This window comes from Peromyscus leucopus, chromosome 12 (assembly GCF_004664715.2).
Source record: "Peromyscus leucopus breed LL Stock chromosome 12, UCI_PerLeu_2.1, whole genome shotgun sequence".
Lineage (NCBI taxonomy): Eukaryota > Metazoa > Chordata > Mammalia > Rodentia > Cricetidae > Peromyscus > Peromyscus leucopus.
Window position 1 is genome coordinate 53287793 of NC_051073.1, and position 15535 is coordinate 53303327.

Consider the following 15535-nt stretch of genomic DNA (forward strand, 5'->3'; position numbering starts at 1 on the left):
AAACCGGAGTCTAAAAAGCAATGTTCAAATACATTCAGAAAAGTTCATTTTCACTGCCTGTTATACCACAGGCAGTGGTATACCACTAGTGGTACAAAATGAACTTGGAACCCTAAGTCCATTACCAACATGAAGAAGTACTCTTTCAGAAAAGCCTAAAACTAGAAAAAAGAAAACGCTCCAAATACAATAAACTTAATGGATAATAATGAAAGAAATAGATACAGAGGCAATGGGAGATGGGATTAATAGTTATTCACTTACAACAGAACTGACAATTGATTTTTTCCTTAGAATTGAAAAAAATATTTCAAGGTGAAAAGATTTTTGAGGCATAATAAAAACAACATGATCATCCTTTAGAATACTGTATTACTTGGTTATTACTATTACTATGGCATTAAATTTATTCTGATTTATCTAACATTACTAATCTTAACTAACACTTACTGAGAACTTTATTTTATTTTATTTTACCCTATTTTGCTAAGAAGATTTCATTTGGGTTCTATACTCTTAGTAAATTTTTAAATGCTTGATTTTTTAAGTGTAATGACCACACAGGCACAATGCTATAGAGTAAATCTCTAGTACTTTTTTTTCGTAATTGAAACTTTATTCCCAACTATTAAGAAGTCCTCATTTCCTCCTTTCTCCCAATCAGAAAACTACCATTGTACTAGTCAATTCAAGTGATTTGGCTCATGTGCAGTCATGTACTATTTGTCTTTCTGTGATTGGCTATTGTACTTTAGCATAACATTCTCAGTTTTCATCCATGCTACCCCAGATTAGAGACTTTTCTAATTTTTAAATATTGTATAATATGCCACCATATGTGTCTATCACCTTTTCTTGACCCATACATCAGTTGTATATGTAGGCTGTCCCATTCTGTGGCTATTGTCAACAGTGCTACAGTGGACATAAGGAGTGCTGACATCTCATGCAATATCCAGATTTCAATAATTTATATAAACAGCAAACAAGAGAAAGAATATTGAAAGAATACATTTTATATATGAAAAGTCCAGTATCAGTTTTCATTGGTGAGAAATGAAAACTTTTACAAAGATCTCCACTCTTACCACCTCTCTTCAATAGCCAAAGCAGTTAAAAAATTTAAAAAACAAACATAATTAAATTAGAAATAAAAGTAAAACTGTCCTGTTTGTGGATAGCAAGATCTTATTTAGAGAAAATCTTGAAGGTCTTCAGAAAGATAGAAAAAACTGTTGGATCTAGTACTTAGTAAAGTTTCAAAACACAAAATCAATGAGCAAAAATATGTTGCATTTCTATGTACTAGTAATAAACTCTCTGAAAAGGAAATAAGGAAAATATTCCCATTTTAAAAAGCACAAAAAATGGCATCCAAAAGGCAAAAGGTTACTAATTAACTAAAGTGAAAGACTGTATATTGGAAAATACAAAAACATTGACTAGAAAAAGTTACAAAAACACATTTAATGGAAAGATATACCTTGTTCATAGACTGGAAGTCTAAATGTTATTTACATTATAAATTGCACAAAGTGACCATCAGAATCAATTCTAGAAACTTACAACTGATATATCATGAAGATATCATGAATAGCTAAATATATCATGAATAACCATAATATATAATGAATAGCCAAATCAATTCCTTAAAAATAAATCTGAAAGCATCACTCTTCTAATATTATATAGTAACAGAAATCAAGTTTTATTCTGGCATAAAGACTGGCATCTAAGTGAATGCAACAAAACAGAGTGCTCATAAATACACCCACACATACAGATTCAACTAATCTTTGATAAGGAAACTAAGAATATACAGACAGTCTCTTAGATAGGTGCTGCTGGGGGTAAAATGGATATCCACGCAACACAAAAGAATGAAAGCAGGCCCTTACCCTGTAAATAACAATCAACTCTATAGAGATTAAAAGTTAAACTTAATACATTAAGTATAAAATTCCTAGAAGAAAACATAAAGGAAAGCTTAATCACTCTGATCATGGCAATGATTTCATGGGTAGAACAGTAAAAGCAAAGAAAAACAAAAACATTCAATTCTATGTCAAAACAAAAATCCCTACAAAGCAAATAAGTATACTCCATTAAAATAAAATCTCTACAGGGTCATGGAAACAACCAATAGAGTAAAAAGCAATCTGCAGAAAGGGAGAAAATTTTTGTAAATCATATACCTGATAAAAGATTAACATCTAAATTTATATTGGCACAATAACAACAACAAAACTTAAATGCCAGTAACACAACTTTTATAAATGGGCTAAAACTATGCTAATGTTTTAGGTTATGAATATGTTACTCCAAAGTTCACTTGTTGGAACTTACCTCTAATACACTAGTAATAAGAAGTATAACCTTGGTGAATGATTAAGTAGTGAAACCTAAGGCCTTGAAAATAGCATTGGGGTACATGGGAGGGTTTGGAGGGAGTAAAGGAAAGGGAGAAATGATGTAATTACATTTAATTCAAAAATAAAATAAACTATTAAATATATTCAGTGACACTAGTCCTCATCAAGATAAATCAAACTACAATGGGATATCATCTCACACTCATCATTGGTTATTAACAAAGGCAAATGTACATAAGGATACAGGGAAGCTGGGTCTCCTGCACACTATTAGTGAGGTGTAAAGTGGTGTCTCCATGAAAGGAAACAGTATGGAGGGTCTGCCAATTAACAAAATTAACAACAGAATTATCATATGATCCAGCATTTCTCCTTCCAGGTACTTATTCTGAACAACTGAAATTAGATCTTACAGAGAGCTCACGATGCTGCCTCTATGAATTGTTTGCATGTCATAACTGCTGGTTCTCACGACAACCTTATACAACAAACCCTAGTTTGAGCCTCACTTTGTAGATAAGGAAAATATAACACAGTCATTTTAAGTAACATACATAAAGTCATATAATTAATAAATTTCAGAGCAGTGGTTAATATCTGGCTCCAAACTCCAAGAACATAATATGCTATTTTCCTGCCTGAATTATCATGAGACTTTATGAGACAATGCATCTATATAGTCTTGCTGCTCATAAAGGATCCCAACCCATAAAAATACTTCGTGCCTCATAGATCCTCTATGTTGTTTCTGACATGAGTAAATAAAAGAGCAAAATGAAACCATGGGAAATACTGTCACTCAGTGCTAAGTCAAAAGTACCCACAATTCTTTGAAGAAACTATTCTTCATTCCCACAGATTCTCAGAAAGTTTACCCAAAAGCAGCTAAAGACTTCATATGCTCCACTGATGTGATCAGACTTCACCTTTAGCTTTTTTCAACATTGGTAAATTTTTATCTGTCATCATATACTGACTAAAATGTTTCAGCGCTATGGAGATGGCCCAGGGAGTTATAATGCCTCCCATGCAAGCAAAAAAAACCTGAGTTCAAGTCCCCCAAACACATGTTAAAAAATAAATGTCATGATGGCATGAGCCTGTAATTCCAGCCTTGGCCTGAACACAGAGACAGGAGGCTCCCTCAAGTTCATTATCCACCCAGGTGTGTGGTGGTATTGTGTTTCAAAATATTGTGTACCTTAATAAATTTATCTGGGGTCAGAGAACAGACAGCCACTAGATACAAAGGCTAGAAAATGGTGGCACTCACACCTTTAATCCTAGCATTCCAGAGATAGAAATCCCTCTGGATCTCTGTGAGTTCAAGGCCACATTGGAAACAGCCAAGCATGGTGACATGCCTTTAATGCCAGAAAGCCAACCTTTAATCCCAGGGAGTGGTGGAGGAAAGCAAAAAGATATATAAGGCATGAGGACCAGAAACTAGAAGCATTTGGCTGGTTAAGATTTTGGCTGGTTAAGCATTCAGGCTTTTGAGCAGTAATTCAGCTGAGACCCATTCCGGATGAGGACTCAGAGGCCTCCAGTCTGAGGAGACAAGACTAGCTGAGGATCCGGCAAGGTGAGATAGCTGTGGCTTGTTCTTGTCTCTCTGATCTACCAGCATGGACCCCAATAACTCGCCTCAGGTTTGATTTTATTAATAAGAACTTTTAAGATTCCTGCTACACAGGTGAACATACGAGCTTCAGGCTCAGGGAGAAACCCTATCTCAAAAAATCAAAAAATGGAGAGCAAATGAGGAAAGACACCCAATGTTAAACTCGGACTTCATACATACACATACATGCGTACACATATCCGCAAACATACTTGCATGTTCCACATATACAACACCACACACACACACACACACACACACACACAGGATATTTCACACGTTTATTCTAAGCACAGAACAACACTACCTTCAAGAATATATTAAACATGAAAAATACGCATGAACATTGCCAATTAAGAATTGACAATGATAATTATAAAATAATTAGAATAAAAACAACTAACAACTAACAAAGAATTATCATACTTAATCCTTGATACAACCATGAAATGGGAATAATATGAACCTTGGAAGGGAGGTACTTTCTTTTTTAAACAATAGATTACATCAAATGAACTCAATCAATGTGTTTGTAAGATAATATATATTTTAGTAAATTAGAATAGAAGCTTAAAAGAATGGAGTACTGCAATACCAACTGTAGCTTTTTCATCGAATTCATCAAAAAGTCTTGTGAAATACTCTAGAAAGTACTAGTCTTCTTGCATGTATACCATCATATGAGTTTGATATTTAATGCTCATAAAGTCATTTAAAGGTTACCAAAAATATTAGTAAAGTTGACAAAGGATCATCTGTGTGTGTGTATATATATATAAATATATAAATATATATGTATATATTTGGACTGAATCTTTAAAGCACAAATGTTTATTAAGAACTTTACATTTTCAATTTGCTAATTTGTTTGATCCATTCTGCTCTTGATTTTAAAAAAACTAATAATTCAATAATACTTTAAGAAATATAATAAGGAGCTGGAGAGGCTTGCAAGCATAAGAACATGAATTTAATGTTTGGTTTTAATCAACAACAACAGAAAAAAAAATGTCAAGCATGGTGGCTGATAACGTGCATACTTGGAATACAAGTGCTAGTGAAGCCAAGACAGGTGGATCCCTGGGACTCACTGGCCAGCCAGCCAAACCTCCTAGGTGACTAAGGAAACACTGTATCAACAAATAAAAGGTGTATGGCACTTAAGCAACTGGAGGTTGTCCACTCACCGCCACATGCCTGAACATGCATAATAATAATCTTGATAAGATATATAACATTTCAGTAATTGTTACTGGAAGTTACTGAATGCCTACTATGTGCCATGTAAACTATTAGGTACTTTACCATATAATCTTATTTAGCTACCACATTTCAAAAGTTTGGTCTTATAACATACACTTGGCAAATGAAGAAAACACACCTCAGTGTTAATGAAGTAAATATTCATGTTCCTGCACCTAGGAATTCAGATGTTGACGCTCTAGTATACTGTGGAATAGCATTAGGAGATGGAGCTTCTAAGATAGAAAGTTTAAGTTAAGAACAGGAGGGTAGAAGTGTCCTCTTACAAAAGAGGCCCAGAGAGAGATCTAGCTGTTCACTTCAGACATGAAAGGGGACAAGAGAATCCAGCAATCTCTGAAGAAGAAGAGGGGCCTGTCTGGAACATGACCATGCTAGCATACAGTCTTAGACTTCCAGCCTCCAAAATTGTGACAAATAAAGGTTTGTTGCTTATAGACTCAATCTATGGTAGTTTGTGGCAGTAACTCAAATGGACATTCAAAATAACCTGTCCATAGTTTCACAAATATTATGTACTGTAATCAGTCTTATCTATTCTGGGCAACCACAAACATATAAAATAATTTTCCAAGTAGGAGGAAGTCATAAAGTTAACATGTAAACAAGAGTCACTCTGTGTTCAAACACAAAGTCAATAGAAAATATGATAGGAGAGAAGGCCTTGTTTAGGATATTGAGTCTAGGAAGCTAAGTAAACAGGGTTAAAAATAAACAAACAATACTATATAATAAACTTAATAACAAATGTTTTAATCTCCAGGAGGAAAACCATACAACACTTACAAAGATACAAAAGTTATTAAATAAATGAAAAACTGGGTATAAACTCTTTTGTATAAAAGAGTTTACCATCATGAAGATAAACATTATCCCTGTGTCAAGTCAGGGCATCTAAAATTATATAAAACATTTCCCAAGGTGTTTTCTTCTTTTCCCCAAGTTCTGCTAGCTGATTACAGTGTTCATTTAGATAACAACTGATTAAGAAAACACTGAAGAAGGAAAGTAATGAGTGGAGTAGAGAACTAATACCTTAACTATTAAAACATGTTATAAAGCCATAATGGTTAAAATTACGTGAAATTGTCATAGGAATAAGCTCAAGACAGAAAATCTAGAAATGTATCTTATTCTATGAGAAATTCTACCATAACGTAACATGCAAGTACTAGAAAACAAGCCAATTAAGTTTTTACATAAGGAGAATAAGAAAACTATTCCTAATTGTATTTCCACATGATAAGACCCAAGAAAGTCAACTAAACAACATTTTTTAAAAATGCTTTGTTATGTTAGATAGTCATAATTCTCAGAATTCTATGGGAAGTAAAGCCTCAATGCTGTTAGAAAATCACAGAAATATCACACTAGTTTGGGAGAACCAAATTCTGATGCCTCCTATTCTTTTTTTTAACCTAAGCAAAAGTATCAGAAAATAAAGAGAACCTCAGCACCTAAACCATGCCTGTTATCTAGTTGGAAATCAACTATAGTACCCTATATCTCAAATCAGATCCAAAACTTTTTCTTAAATTTCAAATAAAGTTTATAATCTTTTTAATATCTTTATTTATAATTCACATTATAAAATACATAGGCGATTTATAAGGACCACAGAGCAAGCCCCTTAAATGCATTTATATTAGCTTATAATTGAAAGTAATAATAATGCAAATAAATTTCAAAACTCTGTAAATAATATTTTCCAAAGCAGTGTTGTGGAGAAGTACCCTAGTGCTCATCTGGCTTTAAGCCAGTTTATCACCTGGCTCTTAGCTGGGTAGTATTTGAGTCCATTTTGAGACAGCATCTTTGCTTACCTTGAAATACTGTACTTTACCATAAAAGACAATCAGTCTCTAAAATTTGTGAAGATTATGTTTAGGAAGAAAAATATTGGGTATTTTGTATCTTTCTAATTAAACATTTTGAGATGCATCATATGTACTATTGAGATCCAACACCACCACTGAGTAGCAGGAGGGTAATCACATACTATAGTTACACTGCTTGACTGGTGCCTCTGGATCATATAGACAACATCCACATTTATAAAACTAAGCACCGTCTCCACAAGTAGTTTCTGAAAGGGCTTTTGTTTTGTTTTGTTTTCTTAAGAGATATTAGACTGGTGCGGTGGTAGAAGACAACCCAGCCCTGCTGCACAGCTCCACCGCCTCCCAAATAAAAACCTGCACTATTCCTTATGATCAGGGTTTCACTCATTTATTTGGTTAATCATTCAAATGGCTAAACAGACCTCTAATTTGAAAATAAAAACCAATTGATGCAATCACAAACAAGTTCTAAAATTGCGGTTTATAAAAATTGAAATCTTGTTCTAAGCCAAAACACACACACAGTTACCTTTTCCTAATCAGAGCATTCATTTCTCCTCATTATGATCTCACAAGCACATTAAAATCTTATTAACATTAATTACTTCTGAGCGCCTATGCATGAGCAGTGACAGTCATGAGCATGCGCGTGTCTGGATCATATCTACATTTATATACCTTGCTGCACTTTGCTTATACAACATGTGAAAATATTTCTGCTAACACCAATTAGCTAATTTCACACACACACTGATAGTAAACTGCTGTCTCACTGAACAGCCTATCAGGGATCAACAAACATATGGACAAACGGACAGGAAAGAAAAAGAAACACTTCTTGAATGTGAGACCTAAAATACACTATATCTGAGCCTTAATTCTTGAGGTGAAAACGAACTGAAAGGTTAAAACAACAAAAATGAAAAAGAAAAATGCAAAATGATAAAGCCATGCATTCATTTTCTACACAGAAGAAACTCAGTGATATGGGGATGGAGATAAAGCAAAATGTTGAAAAAGGCAACAGACTTAGGAGCTAGAGGTAACCATTCCTTACATGTGTCTATACGGACATGCATCCCACACATCTGCCCCACATAAACAAAAGTTTATGGCATAAACTTTACTCGTATTATAAAGTATTAACAGAAACCTACTACATGTTAAACTCAAACAGGTCTGTCATCACAAGCAAATAAAATTCTTACTTAATAAAATGATTTGTGATCCTATTTATATGATGATCATTAACTACATCTAACAGTAGCTCGTCTCCACTACAGAACCTCAATGTAAATGCAGAAAACTGGGCCATTACAGACATAGAACAACATATAATTGTTATCTTTTTGCTTGAGACTCTCTTCTCGGCATTCAAATATTTTATCATCTACATATACACTCCACTGAATAATTCCCTCCTTACCCTCTGTGTCCTTTATTAAGGAGCATCATCAGTAATAGATCTCTGATCATCACACTACAGCTACATACTTGTCTTTGCCTCGAGTGCCTATCTTCTCCCCTTAGCTTATACTACATTACTAAATCCAAAGTCCTGTGAAACACCATTCATCTACAGGTACATATTCTAACCTGAGTCTTTGTGCCATTTTTAATTCCTTGTTGCTGCTGACAACTATCCTAAAACCTGCACTGCCTTCACAAAGGAAATATTCAGAATTCCTCATATAAAACTCCAAGCATCAATAAAGAGTTCATTTTTAGTTCATAATAAAATTTTGAGTGAGAAAAATAATGTTTCATTGGTTCACAATACCTATCATTTGCTGAAAGAAGAAAAACAATAAAGCTTAATTTTAAGAATTTTTAATAATTGATTGTACACTTCTAATTGAGAAGATCTGACTAAGAATGAAATAGAGGGAAAAAAAAGATCATAAGACAGTCAAACATCCAGTACAATTAATGCTTAAGTTGATTTCAGCAGTTATAATTTATTATATAATTCCAACTTTCTATCTATTGTTCAGCAGCCTCACTGGCCTATATAATATGAGTAAACAACCCAGAGCAATACATGTGTGCCCACTCCAGATGTGCTATGTCAGAAAAATCTAAGTACTCTGCTTATCCAATATAGTATACATTAACAAAGATATGGGAAAAAGATTTTTTTTACTCCTTATGAAATAGTATTTAAAATGTATATTAATATCCAATATAGAGTTGAAATTATTGCAAAGAGTATGCTAAATCTTAAAGTTAGTGTTATTCAACATGGTTATAACTTAAAAAAAAAATTAGTGGCCATTCTCTGAGAAACCTAAAACATGCCAATAAAGATTTAACTAGTGAAGTGTTTAAACCATTAATATAAATTCAATGATAGCAAAGTAAAGGCAAATGCAATAAAATAATCTTTAAAATGACCAAAAGTTATTTCAAGCAATGGGTAATTTATGAACACAACTTCAAGTTGAAATCATCACCCTTATGTAGTTTGTATAGGTTTCACACAGGCAGCAGTAATGGTGGCAGTGCTATTTACTACTTGTATATATTCAAATTCGGCCAGATTTATCAGGCCAAAGAGTGCTTCCAAACATAAATAAACCTAAGGAACCAAAAATTGAAAAAATCTGAAAATGTTATAAGATTAATGGTCGTCATTATTATATAATAGTACTCGATACTTCAAAAACTTTTATTTTTAATAATTTTAAAATAAATTTATTTTTAATAATGCTAATGAATGCTTAAATATTTGTTTACAGATCATCAATAGCCAAGTACAATATGAAACTAAATAAAAAGTATCAGGCAAGTGAATCACAGAAAGAATATCTTATGAGGAATATCTAAGTTTACAGATCAGTGACAAAGAAACTTATTTAAAAATCAATTTACATTAACACTTTTGGGAACACCTTACATCACCCCCTTAATTATCACAATTAGGTAAAAGAAGAGGCAGCACATAAATAATGTTGAGTTATCAGTAATCAAAAGTACCACAGCTAAATTTTCAGTTCACTCTATTACTCAGAGCTTCCCAGCAACCCACTGACATCTGACCAAGACCAAACTAGCAGAAAGTGAAAAAAAATAAAAAAATAAAAAAACAGGTTGAGACTTAGAACCCACCTTCCCTCTCATACAGGCCACATCACAAACTACAGAGATTAGGTGGCCAAATTTCAACATCAAAGATGCACTTAGCATTTAAACCAGATCTGAGAATAAAAACCATGGTCTTTATTGTCCAATAAAGCTAATAAGCTGGGGCTTACTTAACTCTTTCTTGGCTTTTTGGATCTTCTCAAGGATTACTGAAATTGAAGACTACATATGAAAGGATAGTTCATCATTTCCAAAAAACGATCCTCATCCAGATTGCCCTCCAATCCGTGAAATCTGAGATGCCTCAGGATTCTTCTTTGTGAAAGCCTTACAAATATATCCAAAGATGGTGAGTCCCATATGGCTCTGATAAATGAAACCCGTTATTGTGAATTTCAGGCTCTTCTTTACAACAAAACACTATTGGGTGAATTTGGTGCTCATGAAATAAAGCACTAATTGCGTGGCCTAACAACACTGAATCCTCTGCCTAGCAGACATTTTAAGTTGTGCCAAATTGGTTTTGGGATGTGAACAAATATCCTGGAGCCAGACTAGCTCACATGCACTCACTACTCCCTGGAAGGAAGTTGGGCGCTCTTGGAAACTACATTAACTCTTTCAGGCCACCCGGGAACCTAGCTACCATGAAAAGAAATACCCCTTTTATGACACAAACAAGTCATTCTGTACAATATTAAGGCCCAGTAAAAGGCAAAATAGCAAAATCTCACTGAGGCTAACATATCCACATTACATATTAGACAGCATCTGCACCCCAATGGCTGCTTTTTAAAATGTATCTTGAAAATGGTATTCATTTTTCCTATGTGTGCATAATTTCCAAGACATTAATAAGAATTGTGTGCACTCCTAAGAGGAGAATTCATTTTAAGCTTAATATGCCACATTTGCCTCAGGCCAAGCGATAAGAAACTTTTGTTTCTTTGGTAACCACTTTCACCTTATTATAACAAGAAACTTCTTTAGTGTTTTTAGCCACATGAAATGTAATTTCCAAACAAGAATCTTTTCTACAGTCTTTGTATCATGTTTTACAAAGATGCCTACAAACCTGGAGCTGCATATTTAAATGGCAATTAGTAAAATACTCTCTCCTCTCACTCAAATTTGAGCTCATACTTTTTAAAACTGTGTAAGAAAATTTTTGAACTACTATTCTTCTTCTATCCTAAATTATCAATAAATAACTTAAGGATAAGTATTTATTTTTCTAGAGAACTTTAAACAATTTATTTGCAGTCCGATAAAAGCATATCTGTTCCCGAGAATACCCAATCAGCACCAACTATAATTTTATAGTTTGTAGGCTACTGTCACCTTAAGGCTGTCACTTTCATCTTTTATTCTGAAGGCTTAATAAAGATGAAGTCTAAATGAAAATTGTCTTGAGAGTGGAAAATAACTAAACATCTTTGAAGGTGTCGTTGGTTTCTTCTAGTTTCGCTACTTCTAGTTGAAGCATTCTACAATCTATTTCCTACAGAACTACATTCAATTTCCTGCCAGCTGGAGTGAATGGAAACACAGGTGAGAAGTCTGTGTTCTACTTCTAACCAAGCCTCACATCCTAATCATTGGCCTCTGTATGCTGTTGCTATTGACTCTATTGCTGAGATAGGAAAATACAACCAACTTTTCAGCAGGGGATCCAAAGAAACTAGGAGATATTTGCAAGCAGGACACATCCTGGTGAATCAAATGTATGGCTGCTTTTGCCTCAATTAATTAATTCCAAATCTTAGAATAGAATCCAAAGCTGGGGGCAGCTGTGGATGTATCAATATGAGAGTAATATACCCGGCCTGCACTAGGGTTTGGGAATAACTTATACATTCACTAATCAAAGCTTAGAAGTCTGGTGAGTGTACTGGACTGTGTGTGAACCATCCCTCTAAGTTCTTCCATGCAGTTGATTATCTTCTGGTGACGAGCTAAAACTCAGATTTTAGTTTCATTTGATACACTAGAACTAGTAAAATGGCATTATAATTAAATTTGCTGCTACTGCTCAGACACTACAACCTCCACAGATTTTTATAATGTTACTGCAACAATGAGAAGTTGACTAATATATCCAACCTCAACAGGTAAGACTAGAACCAAGATGAAATTTTCCCACAAGGTTCAAGCAGCAGGGGGATCTGAGGTAGTTTGAAGAGTAAAGTTCTGGATTAATGTTTCTACCCTAAATCCATATAATGACATCAAATTAACAGAAAATTCTACTCTCGATCTGCTTCAAAACCCTGTCATCAGCCATGGTTAAGAAGCTGCTTTTTAAACCGTACAGCATGTGTTCACATTTTCCCTACTTAGATCTCTGCTATGAACACAATATCTACTTATTCAACATGTTCTGTTTCTAGCTCCATGTTTGTTACATATATGATCCAAATAAAAAAGACACAACATGCTTAAAAGGATGCACACTGGGCTTACAGATGAGCTTGTTCTAAATGTCCCTAATGCTCCAAAAGTACCTGTCACCCACCTCTAAGGCTGAAACTATCACCAGACTGATGTTTATAGATATTACTGCAACAATAGGAAAAGAGGTAAGAAAGGGGGTGCTATGATGGTAAAGGAGTCTCTTGAGCAACAGAGGAACCAGGCTGACCAATTTTCTCGCTAAACAAACATATCTTAGCTCTATCCCATACACTAGAAACAGCTGTGTAACTGTAACTAGTTATTTTACCTATTTTAGCTTCTCCTTCATAATCTGTGAAGCAACAAATCAGTGAAATAGTTTCAGATACCAATTGCTTCCCACATCTCTAGACTGGCTAGATTCTTTGATATTCTATTCATTCTGAGCCAAAACCTTACCGCCATGCTATCAGTAGTACCCTACCCACCTTAAGTTTTCTAACTCCTGTGTGTTTGCAAAGAAATAAAATGACCTGTCAAAATTAAACATACCAACTGGGCAAGACATGTTTTGGTTTAAGGAATGGGAAGGAGTGAGTTCTGCTAAAGTGCTTATTTGGCCCTAAAAGGGTCATTGTTGGTATACTACCTCCCACTACTAGCTCCTCTGGAATTTTCCACAGAAAAAATTGGAGAACTGTTTTAGGATAGACAAACCCTTTAAGCTGGTCTCAAATCAAAATAAATTTAGGATATCCCTGTGGAGCTTAAATAAATCACTGACAACATTTTCCAATTCATGCTGTTACTAAATTTAACTTTCTACAAAATCAGGTTTTAATTTTTATGTTAAAAAACGAGTACGTAAAGTCTTAATTTTTAAGATCTAACTGTTGTTTTTCTCTAGATGACATTTTAAAAGAATGTCATTTGAGAAAAGTCCACTCTTAGAAATTCAAAGGTAACCCAAATATCTAAAACTTTGAAAGTCTTCTAAAGAAAAGATTACATTCCCTTAGTTATTCTGTGAATCTTTATACACATACATACATATAATTTTATATATAAATTAGGTTGTTATCAAAAATTTACCAAACTGCCGGGCGGTGGTGGCGCACGCCTTTAATCCCAGCACTCAGGAGGCAGAGGCAGGCGGATCTCTGTGAGTTCGAGGCCAGCCTGGGCTACCAAGTGAGTCCCAGGAAAGGTGCAAAGCTACACAGAGAAACCCTGTCTCGAAAAACCAAAAAAAAAAAAATTTACCAAACTATATGAATACCTTAATTTATAAAATCATAGTTATTTTCAAATGTAGATGATATAAATTAGTTTCTTTACACTGTGACTATTCTAAAGAATATAGAGTATTACTAAGTCTATAAAATGCATAAACACTACATGTTTTGCAACTTATACACAGGTAAGTGTGAAATATACTAGTTTGTATGTCACACTGTATATTCAGGCTGTCACTTATACAGAGACTTTCTTTTTCAAACAGGAACATTTGGAATGCTCCATGGTAAGATATTTTAACTGTATAAAGCTGTTGATGCATTGGTTCTATTAACACTTACATTGTACTTTAAATATAAACAAGTTATTTTAAGGCTGATAATAATGGCTATGGTACAGAATTTGTGTGTATCCTGGCATATTATAATGGGTAAAACTTAAATTTTCATTCAAATAATGTCCCATTAAGGAAAATTACACTAAACATATAAACAAAAAACTATTCATTTCAACTGGTTTCCCTGTAGTATTAGACTGTATTCAAACTTTACAGATTAAAGAAGGAAATTCCCGAATTCATTCCATGTGGCAAGATGGTGTGTTTCCTAGAAAGGAAACAAACTTATACTCTACAAAGTTTTTTAGCATTTGATGACGTGTGCTTACCAAACGGAGGTACAGCCTGCTCCTGAGAAGTAACTATAAAGTCATCAATGGTGTATTATGAGCACTACCTTTGCTATCTATCAACAACAGATTGCACCAATATTTAACCTAAGTCCTGCCACTTACTAGCTATGCAGTCATGTGTGAGTCACTTAACGACTGCAAGTCTAGCTTTCCTCCTCTGTTAGGAACACTTCATAATGAAGGCATAGGGCTTACAGAGCCCCATAGGCAAGGCTGTTTAAGAATTCAGTGATTATACCTAGTAGAACTACGCAGGCTCCTTTGGACTATTGGCACTTTATTTTTACCTCCAGCCAGAAATTATTTTCAATGGAAAAATAAAAATTTCTTTCCACTCACATAAATTAATTAATAATTATTACAGCAAGTAGGTCATACACTTTTTGGCCTCCCAAAATTCAACACTAACACTTACCATAGTATGAATTTGATAAAGACTCATTGGATTTGGGGAAATGATATGTAGTGGAAAGAACACAGAAACTAAATTGTAACTTTGATATACACAGCTGTCAATTGAACTTTGCAATGCATTCTGCACATTTTTCTTCTGAAGCACAGGCACAATATAACTGTAGGTTTTTTTATCTTTACCTACATAGACATGTAGGTAAAGATTAAATTAAGCAATTTGTGTAAAAAAAAAATAAGTATTGCCCTTTTCCTTAAGCTTTGGATTAAAAGGCAAGGCTAAATTTTTCATACATGGCAGTACTGATTCTAACCTTCTACACTGAAAATATGGTTGTGTTTAGATAAAGAATCATATGATAGATATAGATGAAATTTGATGCAACAATCAACATATTGTTACATTACACCTTAAAAAACAACAACAACATCAACCAAAAAGCTGTCATTTCCAAGGTTTGCAACAAAACTGATGGAGTAGAAATACACGTGTCCAAATACTGCTCTATGGGTTCTGACTTAAGAGATCTGAAAACAGGACCTAGAAATCTATGCATTTAAAATGCACCTGCTGACTGTGGTGCAAGTGTGGCTATACGTAGATGACATAAAATTCAACT

The 15535-nt window shown here is 34.1% G+C and overlaps 1 protein-coding gene across 7 annotated transcripts in view; it reads right to left on the reverse strand.

Moving 5' to 3' along the window:
• Positions 1-15535, reverse strand: part of Zbtb20 (zinc finger and BTB domain containing 20) — a 747261-nt gene that overhangs the window by 685356 nt on the left and 46370 nt on the right. Inside the window, exon 1 of one of the 7 annotated variants that reach the window (XM_028872111.2) lies at positions 10360-13703. The exons of the other annotated variants lie outside the window; for them this stretch is intronic. The gene's annotated coding sequence lies outside the window, so the exon portion shown is untranslated. Of the gene's footprint in view, positions 1-10359; positions 13704-15535 lie in introns of those variants that run through there. 7 annotated transcript variants of the gene reach the window in all.